Consider the following 15429-nt stretch of genomic DNA (forward strand, 5'->3'; position numbering starts at 1 on the left):
TACATTTTGGAAAACTGTTTTACCATTTCCTAAAAAGTTAAATATACTTTTGGGTATAAACATACTTACTATGTGACCCAACAACTTTACTTTTAGGTATCTATTCAAGATAAATAAAAATAAATGTGTATACAAAGATTTATTCTTGAATGTTCCAAGCAGCGATATTTATAATAGCTTCACGCTAGAAACAGCCTAACTGCCTATCAGCTGGTAAATGGATAAACAAAATACTGTGCACAATAAAAAAGGAATAAAGTACTGATAACATGCTGGGTGTGCATGAATGAGTCTCAAAAACATGCTAAGTGAAAGACACCAGGTAGAAAAGCTACATATTTTATAATCTAATTTATATGAAATGTCCAGAAAAAAGACAGTAGATCAGTGGTTGCCTGGACCCAGAGGAAATATACTAAGAAAAAAAATATATAAATAATGCTAAGTGTATCACAGAACAAAGCAATTAGAAATTAGCAATTGTGGCAGTTAGCAATACTAGGCTCTATACCAAATGCTGCCTGGTGTTTAAGGAGATCTTTCCTCTGGCTGGTTGTAACTCACGCCTCCAAGCCCCATGTGAGCTCTGGGAATTGTCCAGCTTACACATGCTTCTTCAGTACTAGTTGTTTCCTGGTGATTTTTGTAGCTGCTTGGTGTCTCACCTCCTGAATGTGCAGTTTTCTCAGCTAAAGACTGAAGGGCCCCCGAGCAGATTCCTGGAGTTCTCCCTCTGCATTGCTTCCTTCTCCCTGGCCAGCAGACTGTAACTGCGTCAGCTTCTCAGGTCTCTAATCCCCGTCTACTCAGTTCTGGCCACCAAGTTCTGGCTTGGGTTCCCCCTTCCTGGCCCATGATCTGGAAAGTGTCTATAGGCAGAAAACCTCAGCACTTGAAGGGCTCACTTCCCTTGTTCTCCTCTCAGGGATCCTCGTTTTACTCTGCCTGTTGTCCATTGTTTGAACACATTCACTTCAGGTCTTTTGCCCAGTTTCCTTGCTGTTTATGGCAGGAGAGCTAGACCCAGTTGTTCTATCATGGCTGGGGCTTCACACCTATAGTAAATGCCTTGTCTGATGCCCATGGCAAACAATACATGGAAGCCAATGCCCTCTCCAGGGTTCTTACCAGTAAATGATGTTTTTGTGCAGATGAGAGGAAGGTGACCCCTCTGGCCAGACTTAATTAGAAGAAGGCACCACTTCTGAGCTGTCTCAGTTTTATGGACATGGTGCCTTTTTCTTTGTGCCCCTTCTTGGCTGTGGCCCTTTTCTGCCTGCCCACTGTGGCAGGGGCTGCTCTTTAGCCCCCACTCCCCTCTGGGTCAGGTGCTTCCATGAAGGACACAAACCGTACAACTGCAGGCCCTGGCCAGGTGGTCTCACTTTACCAGGTACCTCTTTTCCTGCAGCAGCGTTTAGCATGTCAGTTGCTGAAGGGAAAACAAATTAATCCTGTTATCCTGTAACCCGTTTGTGCTCTTTGTGCTCTACTTGTGGCTCATATTGATGAAAACTCTCTGAAACATTCTTTGGTATTTCTCATTCACAAGAGGGGTTAAGTAAATTTGGCTAAAAGTTAAAGGAAAAGGACCAGGAAAAAGGTCATTCATGTTATTTTATTCTGAATCACCATGGAAATAAAAAGTCTCAGGATCCCATCTTAATATCTTATGACCAAATATTTTCTTGTTGGTTCTCATATTGAAACAAGTGTCATCTGCCATACACTTCTTGTTTCTATCAAACTAAATGAAAGATAGAGCCCTATAAACTCTTGGGAAGAAGATGCTTTCTCAGGCTTATTATTTGGGGGCAATAAGGCTGGAAGGAGGTGGCGTAGGGTGTGCTTGGGTGTGATCTCATCTGAGAAAGGATCTGAACACGTTCCTGCTGGTGTATCTAGACAATCAGTTCTTCCATCTTCAAGTCATTTCTAGAAACAGTGAAGCCTGTAGCCCTCTCTCTGGTGAGTAGATTTGTAGGACTGTCTGTGTGCTCTGGAATGGTATCTGGAATTCAAGTGTTCTGGGCAGTTTACACAAAGGTATACTGAATGTCAATCCTGTGAACTTTTACAACTCATTTGAGATATTTTTAGACTCCATCCCCTTCCATCCATTACCCTCTCTCTTTAATTATATTTCCCATTTCTTCCTTGATCCATGGTAGTCTGCCTACTCTTCCCACCACTTCCCTGCTCATGTGGTGGATCAAGGATCCTTTTTTCTTTTCTTTTTTTGTTTTTTTTGAGACAGGGTCTGGCTCTGTTGCCTAAGCTGGAGTGCAGTGGTGCAGTCATGGCTCACTGCAGTCTTGACCAACTGGGCTCAAGTGATCCTCCTGCCTCAGTCTCCTGACTAGCTGAGAATACAGAGGTGTGCGTCGCTACACCCAGCTATTTTTTTTTGTTTTTGTTTTGTTTTTTTGTAGACGTGGGGTCTCACTCTGTTGCCGAGACTAGTCTTGAACTCCTGGGCTCAAGTGATCCTCCCATCTTGGCCTCCCAAAGTGTTGGGATTACAGGCATGAGCCACCACATCTAGCCAGTGATCCTGTTAAGTGATCACCCTCTATCTTTTTGTGCTCTAGATACTAGTTCAGAGTGTACTTGATGCTCACCTTTTAGTTGTATGTCCAAAGCTTGTGCCACTTCGCGTTGGTTAGCTGAAGCAACAGAAGCACCTTAAGGGACTGTCACACAGATATGCTTAGTCACACCCTGCCTGGAGAGGGGAGTCAGGAATCATCACACAGAGTCACAGGAGATGAACTCAAGGAGTAATTAAAGCAGCTTTTAAAATTGGTCTTTGGGAGCTAGAGACCCAGGCCTGCTGTGCTAACCTCCCATTTCACTGGCCTTTGTGACATTGGACTCAGACCACTATAGGATGGTGGCAGGAGCTTGTTCCTTGGATTTCTGAGGCTTAGGTAGTTTGGATGGCTATGTGAAATGCAGAGAATAAATGAGATATGGTTGAGTCCACATCAGAACGGAGAGACAGATATAGGGAGCCTTCTTGTCCTCCATGAGCCTGTTCTTTCTGTAGCCCATGGCATCTTCTCTATCCAAACTCTCACCTCCCAGTGGTGCCTGTCGCCTGGTTTTCCTCCTCTTCTGGCAGTTCCTTTTTTCAGTGTCTTTTGAAGTTACCTTATTGTAGAAATGTAAACTTGCAAGTTAATGTTACTATTCTGTTGGTGTCTTACGTTTACATTTGGTCCTCAGTGGCTCTACTTCTTATCTAAGGTGTTAGATAACCATCCTATGGAAATAAACTAAGACCACACAAATGAGAACAAACAGACTGTTAACCAGAGTGCACTCCAGCAAGGGAGTCGGCCACCATCACTTGCGTTTGGCAGATGCACAGAGGCAGGTGGGGGTGTGGGAAACTTTATGGTGGAGAAAGGGAGAGCTTCGAGGGTTTTCTGAGAGGAGGCTGTGGCCTGGGGGAGCTGGAAGCAGGCTTATAGAAGTGGATGTCTTAGGTGCTTGTTGTGGGGAGCATACTTGACTTTCTCTCTCTGATTCTGGGTTGCAAGCAGGGGCGAAAAATAAGGAAGCTAAGAGTCACTGACCAAGGTCCCACCCTCATGGGCCAATGACCAAGGCTGTGAATTAGAGCTCTGGTCGTGTGCGATCTGCCTGCTGTCTATTTGAATATTCAGTCTCTCCCGAGCCAGCGCTGACCTAGGACATGGAACCTCATAGCTCTTCATGAATTGTCTCTACCGCACTGTTTCTTAACCTTTTTTGGGTTATAGACTCTAGACTATTTCAAGAATCTGAAAGCTATATAACTCCTCTGCCTAGAAAAAACCAAAAAGCAGTAGCAAGGATTCACAGACCCATTGAGGCCCACCACGGATCTCGTTTTATTTATACAGATGTAACAATTTTATCTTTTTTGTGACTATGATGCAGCATTATTCCATGTGAAGTGTATAGACTGTTACCACTTTCTTACACCTTAGAAGTAATTGCCAATCAATATATATGCGAATATGTTTAAATGGCACTACTTTAATCCTATACCAAGTAAGTAATATGCTAGGTGAGTCAATATTGTGCGATACTGTTGAGTAACCTCATTAAGCAAATGACCTCATTAACCTCATTAAGCAAAAATATCCAAAAAGGATATTTTTTTGGTTATTTCAACTAATTTTTATTTAAAGCTTTCTAAGTTCTTATTTCTCTGCCATCAGAATAAATTAATGGAATATCATGGCTTAGCATCCATTTCATGATGGACCGCAAATATGTGATTTTCTAATGTTGAGATACCTGACTTACGGGATTGTCAGCTCCTTGAGGGCAAGGACTTGTGCCTGTTCTGCAGCCTCTCAGGAAATGTCGAAATTAATACGTCAGGGCTCTCCTCACATGGTCCCTGCCCCAGACTGCCTGTCATGCTTTCCTCCTTCATGTTTCTCTCTTCATTTTTTGAGCAGTAACTGTTGGCTTCTATAATAGTAAGCCATCATTTCAAACTCCTCCAAAACTCTAAGATTGTTAGAAGCAGATGAGCCAACCCCTTCTGGTCTGTAACCTTAAATTAAGCATATACCTGGCCTCTTCTGTAGAGAAAAGCATGGCTTCTGTTTTTCTCCATCTCTGAAAGCATTTTTTTTGCTTTTGATTCAAGTATATTCTGAATAGTTGATAGGTGGAATTCCAGTCTTTGGATTAAAAAAGGTGTATTAATGAATCTGTTGAAACTTTTTTTTTTTTTTGGATGAGTATCAGTACACTGGGAGAACTATAGCAGGCATGGGGACAACATAAATCGGGACCGAACAGTTTAGACAAGCTCATCATTTCATGTCAGAGTCCAACAAGCATTATCGAGTGCCCACCAGATGATGTCAGGCACCAGGAAAGAAACACCTTCTGTGTCCTCAGGGAGCTCGCAGTCACAGAGAGGGCAATATAGCTTTGATACTTCCTTAGAAAAGAAGACCCGAGGGACTTAGGAGTCACTAGTAGGGGACAGAGAAGGTCACTTTTGTTCTGAAGAAGTAGACCATCATCAGGCCTGAACAGTAGGGGAGGCACCCTGGTAACTGAAAGGACGGAAGTGACTGAGCCTGAAGGACTTGCTGAGCTTTTAGAGTAATTCAGTGGAAGCATAAGCACGGCTGTAGGAGATTGAGGCTGGAGAGTTGGGGGGTGGTGGTGCTGTGAAGAGCCTTGCTTGCTTAAGGAGTTAGAATTTCATCTGGGAGGGAGTCGGGAGCCATTGAGGGATTTGAGGCCAAATTATGACCACCGGGTCAGTGTGTGGTTTAGATGCGTGCTTGGGTGAGAGCACAGCTGGGAAGGTGCGTGGTAAACCAGGAGGGCATGAAGCAGGGCAGTGTTGTGCCCCACCAGCCATGTGGCCCGCTCCCTTGCTTCCACTTGGTCACCATCAAATGTCAATTCAGCAAAGCTTCTCTTTTTTTTTTTTTTTGAGACAAAGTCTCTCTCTGTTGCCCAGGCTGAGTGCAGTGGCGTGATTTCGGCTCACTGCAAGCTCTGCCTCCTGGGTTCATGCCATTCTCCTGCCTCAGCCTTCCGAGTAGCTGGGACTACAGGTGCCTGCCACCACGCCCGGCAAATTTTTTTGTGTTTTTTTTTTGTTTTTTTTTTAGTAGAGACGGGGTTTCACTGTGTTAACCAGGATGGTCTCGATCTTCTGACCTCGTGATCTGCCGGCCTCGGCCTCCCAAAGTGCTGGAATTACAGGCTTGAGCCACTGTGCCCAGTCCAGCAAGGCTTCTCTTGACCACCATGTTTAAAATTTCCACTCTACCTCCACTTCCGCACACCCAGTCCACCTTCCCTGCTTTATTTTTTCCCTTAGCACCTATTATATGACGTATTTATTTACATTCATTCATTCATTCATTCATTCTATTTTTAATAATTTAAGCTCCTGCAGGGCAAGATTTTTGTCCCATTTTTCCAGGCTGTCTCTCCAGGGCTTAGATTAGTGCTTGGCACAGCAGACTCTGTAAATATTTGCTGAATGACTATCAGAAGGAAAAAGGGAGGTTGGGGTTGTGAGACATTTCAAGGTGAAAACCATATCTTAGGACAGGGATAAAGCCATCTTTGGTTACTTAAGCTGTTTATTCCCTTGTAAGTAGTGAAATAGGTAGGCGGGGAACTTTTGGAAACTGAATTTTCACTCAAGGAAGTTAAGGGAATCTTTGCTAAGCTATCAATTTGAGGAGTAATTATAGTAAATTTCAGTTTCTCTCAACCTATTGGCTGACTTAACCCCAAAACATTGCATCATGAGACAGAATCACAAAAATGATAGCATCTAACATTTATCAAGCATGCATCAACATACATGTGCCAGGCACTTCACATATGCCTTTTTTTTTCTTTTCAATTTTTTCGTAGAAACGAGGTCTCACTATGTTGGCCAGGCTGGTCTGGAACTCTGAGCTCAAGCGATCCTCCCGCCTCGGCCTCCCAAAGTGTTGGGATTACAGACGTGAGCCAGCATGCCCCCATCCCCAGCCTCTTTATTAAAAAAAAAAAAAAAAAAAAAAAAAAAAAGGTGGGGTCTTGCTTTGTTATCCCGACTAGAGTTCAGTGGCACAATCATAACTCACTGCAACTGCAAACTCATCAGTTCAGGTGATCCTCCCAGCTCAGCCTTCCAAGTATTGAGGACCACAAGTGAGTGCCACTATTCCACACTGAGTTTTTTGTTGTTGTTGTTGTTGTTGTTGTTGTAGAGATGGAATTTTGCTGTATTATTCAGGCTGGTCTTGAACTCCTGGGTTCAAGTGATCCTCTCACCTCGGCCTCCCAAAGTGTTGGGATTACAGGTGTGAGCCACTGCGCCCAACCTGTTTTTAATTTGAAGTCCCAAGCTTTCCAGCTTAGATCTAAACTCTAGACCTACTGCTGGTTATAGTGAAGACAAAGGCTTTAGGTTTAATTTGATTTCATAGCTATTAATTCTAATGACATTACTGCTGCGAGGGACATTTGAATTTGGGATTCCTTGTTTAGCCTAGCTGGGATTAGGTTTTGGAATTTTAAAGCAGACTATAGTATTTAATGGAGTGCATAGAATCTGTAATGTAGTCCTAACATAATTGTGATGGCTCTGTTAGGTTCTTAGGACTTGGATTTGGAAGTGTTCTCTTTATTTTCCTATGAATTTGTGAGTTGGTGTTTTTCTTCAAGTCTGAAGAAAACTTTTTTCTGTTTTCTCTTAATAGGAGGAATTTGAAACTGCAGGGTCCTAGTAGGAGGTGGTAGTGGTTCAGATCTACCTGTTGCTGCTGTGTGGGAGCTTAAGCCTAGCATTTCCAAGTCTTCTGAATTTTCAAGAGAATTTGAAAATTTAGATTTTCTAATGTAAAATCTTCTAATTTTCTACTTTTGATCAGTAAAGTGAGGCCCAAACAAAATGCTTGTGGACCTTTTTTTAAAAAAATTTTTTTGGTGGCAGGATCTTGCTCTGTCACCCAGGCTAGAGTGCAGTGATGTGATCATAACTCACTACAGCCTCTATCTCCTGGGCTGAAGTGATCCTCCTTCCTTCGCCTCCCAACATATTGAGATTATAGGTGTGAGCCACTTTGCCCAGGCAGGCCTGTAGACCTTGAGTGTGTGGCTTCTGGTTTGGAGATAGAGGTGTAGAAAAGGTGAAGGGCTGGGGGAAATTAGTTAATTTCATATTCAGTGAACACTTTCCCCAGTTCAATCTAATCAATTAGAAATTCAGTCGTATTAATCTGATCAAGAAACACAATGGAAAATAGGGATTAAATTGAAAAGCACAAATATTGAGAGAAATAAAAATTATAAGCTTTCTTTGCTTGTAGTCTAAGAATATCTTAATAATCTGTCCTTTTTTTTTTTTTTTTTTGGCCTGTCTCCCAAGGCCAGATGTCTGGCCCCAGGGCCTCAGCTCAATAATGTATTCTAATCTCTGTATATAGAATACCTTGAAGTTATTTGAATTTGCCATGATTAAAATGAGTATGTATTACCCTGTGAATGTGGGACATGAAATACACTTCACAAAAAACCCTCTGCAAATGAGTCAGTGTTCTTTGGCCAGATTTAAACTTTTTTTTTTTTCCTTTCTTTTAAATTTTTGTAGAGATGGGGATCTTGCAATGTTGGTCCTGAACTACTGGACGCAAGCAATCCACCCACCTCAGCCTCCTGAGTAGCTGGACTACAGGCCCACACCACTGTACCTGGCTAGATTTAGGCTTTCTTATAGTGAAAGTGGACAATGAAATGAAACTTACTCTGCCGGTGTGTTTGACAGATGAGAAAAGACAAGTGATTTGCAAGTTATTGAGTTACTACTGAGTGTATTCTTTCAAGTATGCTATCCCAGCATATGACAGTTTGAAATTATGGAATTTATACATCAGAGTCTTCATATTTCTAAAGTCCTGTGATTGTGAAATATACTAGTTGTGGTTCAGTGGCCATATTGCTTGGATATCCCTCTGTTCTCAACCAGTTGTTGTTTGTGTGGGTGGAAGATTCTAGTAGAACGGGGTTGTCAAACTTTTTTCTTCTCTGAAAGTTTTCTCCAAGGACTGTAAATTACCGGTAGCTACCAACTGTCCTGAGATTGGACACAGGAAATGTGTAACTACTCTTTTCAAACAACCTTCCTTTTCTAGGTCCCCTCCCCTTCTACCTTCTGGGGTAATTGGCACTACTCAGTTTCAGTCTTTTCTTGTATTTTGTGGATGCATTTTCTGTCTTAATGTCATATGTTTCAGTTGTAAATATCTCCACGTTTCATTGAACGTGGAAACATTGTTTTTTTTATTGTTTTGGGCATGATTTTAGAGACAGAGGATGGTGGTGGAAGTGGTTTTATTCTCCCCATAGTACTTTTTCAAGAGTAACATAGGATGTTTAGGAAAGATAGTATCTAGGGAACTCCTGATTAAACTGAGAAATTTAATCATCATGAGTTTAATAAATGAATAAATGAAGTTTAATAACTGAATAGGAGTTAGCCTCTAGAGTCCAAGACAGAAATAGTCATGTATGAAAGCCCTGAGACTGAAAAATGGGTACCTGGGTCAGTCCCACGGGGGTGAAAGGAATACCAGTATAAGATGTAGTTGGAGATAGAGGCAGGGGCCAGATCACCTGAACAGCTTGAGAAATATTTGCGGAATAAGCAAAAAGCCTTACATTCCCGTAAAGGAAGAACACTTTGTCTTTCAGAAGCTTACGGTCTAGCCGAGATGACATGTAAAAGTTTATTCTATCATGAGACAAACCGAGTGGTCCTACATAAGCAGTAGAAACAGTTTCGGCTTTATATAGGAATTGGGGAAGGAAATCAGTTTTGTATAGGTTCATATGGACGGATGTTTGAGGGAGATGAAATGTGATAAGAGCCTTTCTCTTGTGGGTGGGCCTTGAGCAAGCAGAGTTGCTAGGGGGAATGGTGTTATCTAAGTGTAGGTATATGGAGTACAGGGAAATGACGTAGCTGTGTTGGGGGAGATGACGCCTGAGCCTCCAGTGGTCCACAGGTGGCACTGATAGGGATGTTGAAGGCTCACTGCTCCTTTTCTTATTGTCAGTGAAAAGAGTTGTACAGTGAATCCAAGGCAGCTTCACATTCCTTGTGCCAGTTCCCAGCAGATGCTTTCTGCTCTCCCCTTAGACATTCCACTACTAGGGGAACTAGCTGTCTCTTGAAACAGTGTTAATTATTCTTATACTAAAGAAATAACCCACTTGCTATAATCCCAGCAGTTTGGGAGGCTGAGGTAGGCAGATCATCTGAGGTCAGGAGTTTGAGACAGCCTGGCCAACATGGCGAAACCCTGCCTCTACTAAAAGTACAAAAATTAGCTGGGCATGACGGTGGGTGCCTGTAGTCCCAGCTACTTGGGAGGCTGAGGTGGAAGAATCGCTTGAACCCAGGAGGCAGAGGTTACAGTGAACCAAGATCTTGCCACTGCCCTCCAGCCTGGGCAACAGAGCAAGACTGCGTCTCAAAACAACAATAAAATAAAGAGATATCCCACTTCTGGCAGCTTTTCCCAGTAGATTTTACTGAATGCAGCCCTGGAAGTGACCTAAAACAAGTCAGCTCCCCTGCCAGGTATGAGTCCCGTCAGCTTCGAGGGTGGGCAGCCTATCTTCCTCTCATCTTACCCACTCCAGGCATTTCCAGTTCTTTCACTGGTAGAGTTTTCAAATCCCCCCACTTCCTGAATGCTATTATTCTCCAGTCATACTCTATTTTATCAATGTTGCTATTAGAATTTATCCTTCAAAAGTGGATGGAAAATTCTAGATATTGAGAACACAGCGAACGGGCCTGTTTGTGATATTTGTACTTCTTACAGAGAGTTGGCTGGAGTAAGCAAACGTTGAGAAGCTTCTGTTGTGAGTGTAGTCACTTTCTAAATTTCAAGTAAGCTCGGCTTCATTCCGCGTGTGGAAAGTACATTGGGGGAGGAGTGACAAAGAAAAAAATCATGCTCATCACACAGATTGTTGTTTGGTTGCTGGTAGTGCCAGCTAAGTTCAAAAAAGCAACAGTATCATGACGTAGTATGGCTGTATTAGAATAAGCTCTTTGTGATGTATACATCTGTTATACAGCGGGTTGGGGTGGGGTCTTGTTGAAACAGAGATTCCATATATTTCAGTTGTGAAGATTTCAGCAACTCAGACCTTTAGAATTAAAAGAGGTGATGGGATTTGGATTCAGTATTTTATTTTGGTAGTTGATAACAGTAATTGATCTGTAACTTTCCATTCTACTGACGTTGTTTTGTGTTTTACACATATGTGATACTGTGTGGTTTACTTTTGGACGCAATATCAATTTTTTTGTGTGTCATGGACAGAAGTATTACAACATTTTCAGAGGTGATCAGTTTATAAAATTCTTCGTATTCTGGCATTCTAGAAATTACAGATATAATTTGATTTCTTTGTATGATGTGATTTGTTATTTCAATGAGAAGTGAGCACGAGCCCCCAAGGCAGATCAGTAAAAAGGAAGAAGGTAGTTTATTCATAGATAACTGTCTTTATCCCAGATATGCAGCCATATCGTTTGTTGTTTCCCAAGCTGCCTGCTCCCAAAAAAGCACATTCATCTATGATGATCTACCTGGGCTGGGGAGGTCTCCAGTAACTAAACAGTCACTATTTGGGAGGTAATAGTTGTTGCAGGCAAGAATTACAAGTGGGTGCTAACATTCGCAGGTTGAAGTATGATGAGAAACAGAGTGTTTCCATAGCCTCAAAGTTTATCCCCCACATGATTCTTACTAGTTACAAAGGGAAAAATAGTAGTTTTACTGTGGGAAACCTCATAGATCCAGCCTTGACCAAGTGATCAGAATTAACATGATCAGTAATGGCACATGCACCACATATACCTCATGGTATAATGCACCAAGGAGGGCGAATGTTGCTTCTGTGGTAGGCTTGCCAAAATGCACAATCTGGATTTAGTCAGGAGGAAGTATTAGGTAAACCCAGATTGAGGGACATTCTACAAAATAAATGGCCAGTCCTCTTCAAGTGTCAAGGTCATGAGAGACAAACTGCCCCAGGTTGGAGGAGACATGACAAGTATATGTAACACAAGGTCTTGGACCAAGAAAAGGACATTAGTGGAGGTAGCTGGCAAAAATTTGGAGGAGGTTGTCTATAGGTTATTTAATAAACTGTGTTGATGGTTAATTTACTGGTTTTGGTCATTGTGGCTGTGGTGTTATAAGAAACATTTGGTGGTTAACATTTGAGGAAGCTTGGAGAAGGGTGTACAGGATTTTTTTGTACTATTTTTGGAGCTTTTTGTAAGCCTGAAAGTATTTCAAAATGAAGTTAAGCAACAACAACAACAAAAATAATTCAACTCAGCTGAGAAATTACAGCTTCAATGCTTGCACTTTGAGACATTTCTCTAGATTGGTCAGCAGCTGCTTTTGCTTCCTGAATCTCCACAGTGATCTGGATAGTTGAGGTTTCTAATTAAGGGATCTTGGGATGAGTGAGACATGGCTGTATTGAATTGCAGCTACACTTTGACAAGGTTTTGTTTAATTAATTTACTTATTTATTTTTGTACGGGGTTGTAATTACATCTTTGGGTGTCCCATGCCTGTGCAGGTTATTTGAGCTTTGCTGTCGTAGCTACCAGAATCCCTAGCGGCAAACTTAGCTCTGTAATTAATTTACTGGTTTGTTTCTGTTTTTATTATGATGTGAATTCAGGTTAGTCCCGTGGATTCTTCTGCTATGTGTCATATGGTATTGAATTTCATAGTTGTTGTTTGTCTCTTAGGAAGAGTTGATATTTTTGGTACGAAAACATTTTATTTAAACTTGAAATATCACACAATATATATTTTTCCCCTCAGAAAAGACACTTTGGAGTTTCTATAAATAAAATGAATAGTAAATGTACTCTAGCATAAGCACCAAGTGCTAACCTTTTATTAGGTAATCATTAGAATGAGAGAAATTAATACATTGGGAAATGTTAGCAGGAGCAGTGGTTAATGTGTGATTCATGGATTGTTGAGAGTGTTTTGATCAGTGTGGGCAAGAACGTGGACTTTGGGAGTCAGAAGACCTAGTTTTGAATCCCAGATCCATCCTGCTTATTACAGGTTGAGTATCCCTTACCCAAAATGCTTGGGAAGTGTTTTGGATTTCGATTTTTTTTTTTTTTAATAGTTGCATTATACTTAGGTAATGAGCATTTCCTTTGAACATGACCTTTTGAGCATCATGTTGGTGCTCAAAATGTTTCAGATTTTTGGACCATTTCACATTTTGGATTCTCAGATCAGGGATGTTTAGCCTGTAGTATGTGCTAGACGGGTTGACTTTTCTGAGCCTTATTTTTTGCATCTGTAAAACTGAAATCCTAATAGTATCTTGCAAAGTTATCATGAGAATGGAGTCATGTAGCATGCAGTGCACCTGGCCTAAAGTGGGGCCTTTCATCCATGTTGAATTCTCTTCTTACCTCCCTCTAGGTTTATAGCAAAGCCACCTGCAATTGATGAGAAACTGCTTTGCTTATAAAGACAATGAAAAGATGATAGCATGTCAGTAACCTCTCTAGCATTTCAGAAGTCTTTTTTTTTTTTTAAATTTTCAAAAACTTTTTTCTATTAAAAAAATTTTTTTTTATTTTGATAGCTTTTGAGTACAAGTGGTTTTTGGTAACATGGATGAGTTATACAACAGGGACTTCAGAGATTTTAGTGTACCCCTCACCTAAGTAGTATACATTGTACCCAATATGTAATCTTTTTATCCTTCACCCCTCCCACTCCCCCTCTTCTGAGTCTCCAAAGTCCATTATATCACTCTGTATGCCTCTGCATGCTCATAGCTTAACTCCCACTTATTGGTAAGAACATGCAATATTTGGTTTTTCATTCCTGAGTTCTTTCATTTAGAATAGTGGCCTCCAGCTCCATCCAAGGTGCTGCAAAATACAAGAATTCATTCCTTTATACAACTGAATAGTAGTCTATGGCATATATATACCACATTTTCTTTACCCACTCATTGGTCAGTGGGCACTTAGGTTGGTTCCAGGTCTTTGCAATCTGGAATTGTGTTAGAATAAACATACGTATGCATGTGTCTTTTTCACATAGTGACTTACTTTCCTTTGGGTGCATACCCATAGTGGGATTGCTGGATCAAATGGTTGATCTACTTTTAGTTCCTTAAGAAATCTCTGCCTGGGTGCCGTGGCTCACACCTGTATTCCCAGCACTTTGGGAGGCCGAGGCAGGCGGATCACTTGAGGTCAGGAGTTCGAGACCAGCCTGGCCAACATGGTGAAACCCCATCTCTACTAAAAATACAAAAAATTAGCTGATGTGGTGGTATGGCCCTGTAATCCCAGCTACTTGGGAGGTTGAGGCTGGAGAATCACTTGAACAAGGTTGCAGTGAGCCAAGAATGCACCACTGTACTCCAGCCTGGGCCACAAGAGTGAGAACTCTGTCTTTAAAAAAAAAAACAAAAAACCCACAAAAAAACCCTGCATACTATTTTACATAGAGGTTGTACTAATTTAAATATCTGCCAGTAGTGTATAAGCATTTCAGAAGTCTTTTTGTCAGGAAGTTCTTCCACATCTGTTATTCCAGAGAAATTATTTTCTTTTATGTATTAGCCGTTGGATATTACTCCAAAATCTCTTAAACAGGTATCACTCATTTGCTAGACTTTCTGTGGTGTTTTAATGTTCTTGTCTGAAATCATTTGATACAAATAAGTATTAAATTTCTTTTAGAAGAAAATCTTAGAAGACAAAGCAACAAAGAGATGGTCGAAGACAATTGGAAACAAACATTTTCATGTACAGTTTCCTTTCAGATTTCAGGCCCTGAAGGTTGAGTTTTGATCCTCTGAGAAGGGCCAATTATTATTGTTCCTATTTTATTCCAGTTTCAAAAGTACTTTCCTTTATTCTTAAAATTGTCTGATTTCAGTATTGCCCTGTTATTATGTAAGTGAACATCATCGTTTTTAGGAAGTTTAGAAAAGCTTGTCCGACCTGCCTTAGTTTGTTGTGTTGTTGTTCTGTTTTGTTTTAGGCTTTTAGCAGCCTGAAGCCGTGGTCTTTAGTTTCTATCTCTAGTGATAAGCGGAAAAGAGGGATGAGGAAGGGGCTTTACTGGCCCAACCGGAAACAGAAACCAGGAACCCATGACTGTTTTCTCTGTTTCGGACACCCGGATTGTTAAAAGAGGCATGTCTGCAACTTACCCTCAAATGGTTCAGAAAAAAAAAATGTATATATTTTATATATATATATGTGTGTGTGTGTGTGTGTGTGTGTGTGTATTTATTCATATAAATCCTGGGGGGAAAGGGAAGGAGAAGGAGAAAAGCAGTCATGGCAGTGTTAACAATTGCGGGGGAAGGTCTATGGGCGTTCTTTGTACTTTTTACCACTTTTCTGTAAGTTTGAAACTATCTCAGGATTACATTGGTTGTATACATTGAGTTATTTTCCTGTCCCCTGATGAGATGTCAGTAAGTGGCAGTTTCAGTGGGAGGAAGGTGGGAGGTTAGAAGTGCTTATGTGTGCAGAGAGGAATAAGTAGTGAGTAATTCAGTAAGTACAGGTTGAGCATCCCACATAGAAAATCCAAAATGCTCCAGAATTTGGAACTTTTTGAGTACCCATGTGACACTCAAACAGAATGCTCATTGGAGCATTTTGGAGTTTGGATTTTCCGATTTGGGATGCGCAACTGTTAAGCATAATGCAAGTCTTCCCAAATTCAGAAAAAATATGAAACCCAAAACACTTCAGGCATTTTGGATGAGGGATACTCAGCTGGGTTAACTCACTGGCAAGAAATTAGTGGTTTCTTTAATTTCGCCTTTTTTCCTTGGCCAGAATAGAATTCATTG

At 41.1% G+C, this 15429-nt stretch overlaps 2 protein-coding genes across 9 annotated transcripts in view; one reads left to right on the forward strand and one right to left on the reverse strand.

Annotated features, from left to right (window-relative positions):
• The window catches only part of DCTN6 (dynactin subunit 6), a 1120059-nt gene that overhangs the window by 975479 nt on the left and 129151 nt on the right, over nt 1–15429 (reverse strand). The window lies entirely within an intron of this gene.
• Nucleotides 1–15429, forward strand: part of KIF13B (kinesin family member 13B) — a 194916-nt gene that overhangs the window by 51901 nt on the left and 127586 nt on the right. The window lies entirely within an intron of this gene.

The sequence above is a fragment of the Macaca thibetana genome, chromosome 8 (assembly GCF_024542745.1).
Source record: "Macaca thibetana thibetana isolate TM-01 chromosome 8, ASM2454274v1, whole genome shotgun sequence".
In the NCBI taxonomy this organism is placed as follows: domain Eukaryota; kingdom Metazoa; phylum Chordata; class Mammalia; order Primates; family Cercopithecidae; genus Macaca; species Macaca thibetana.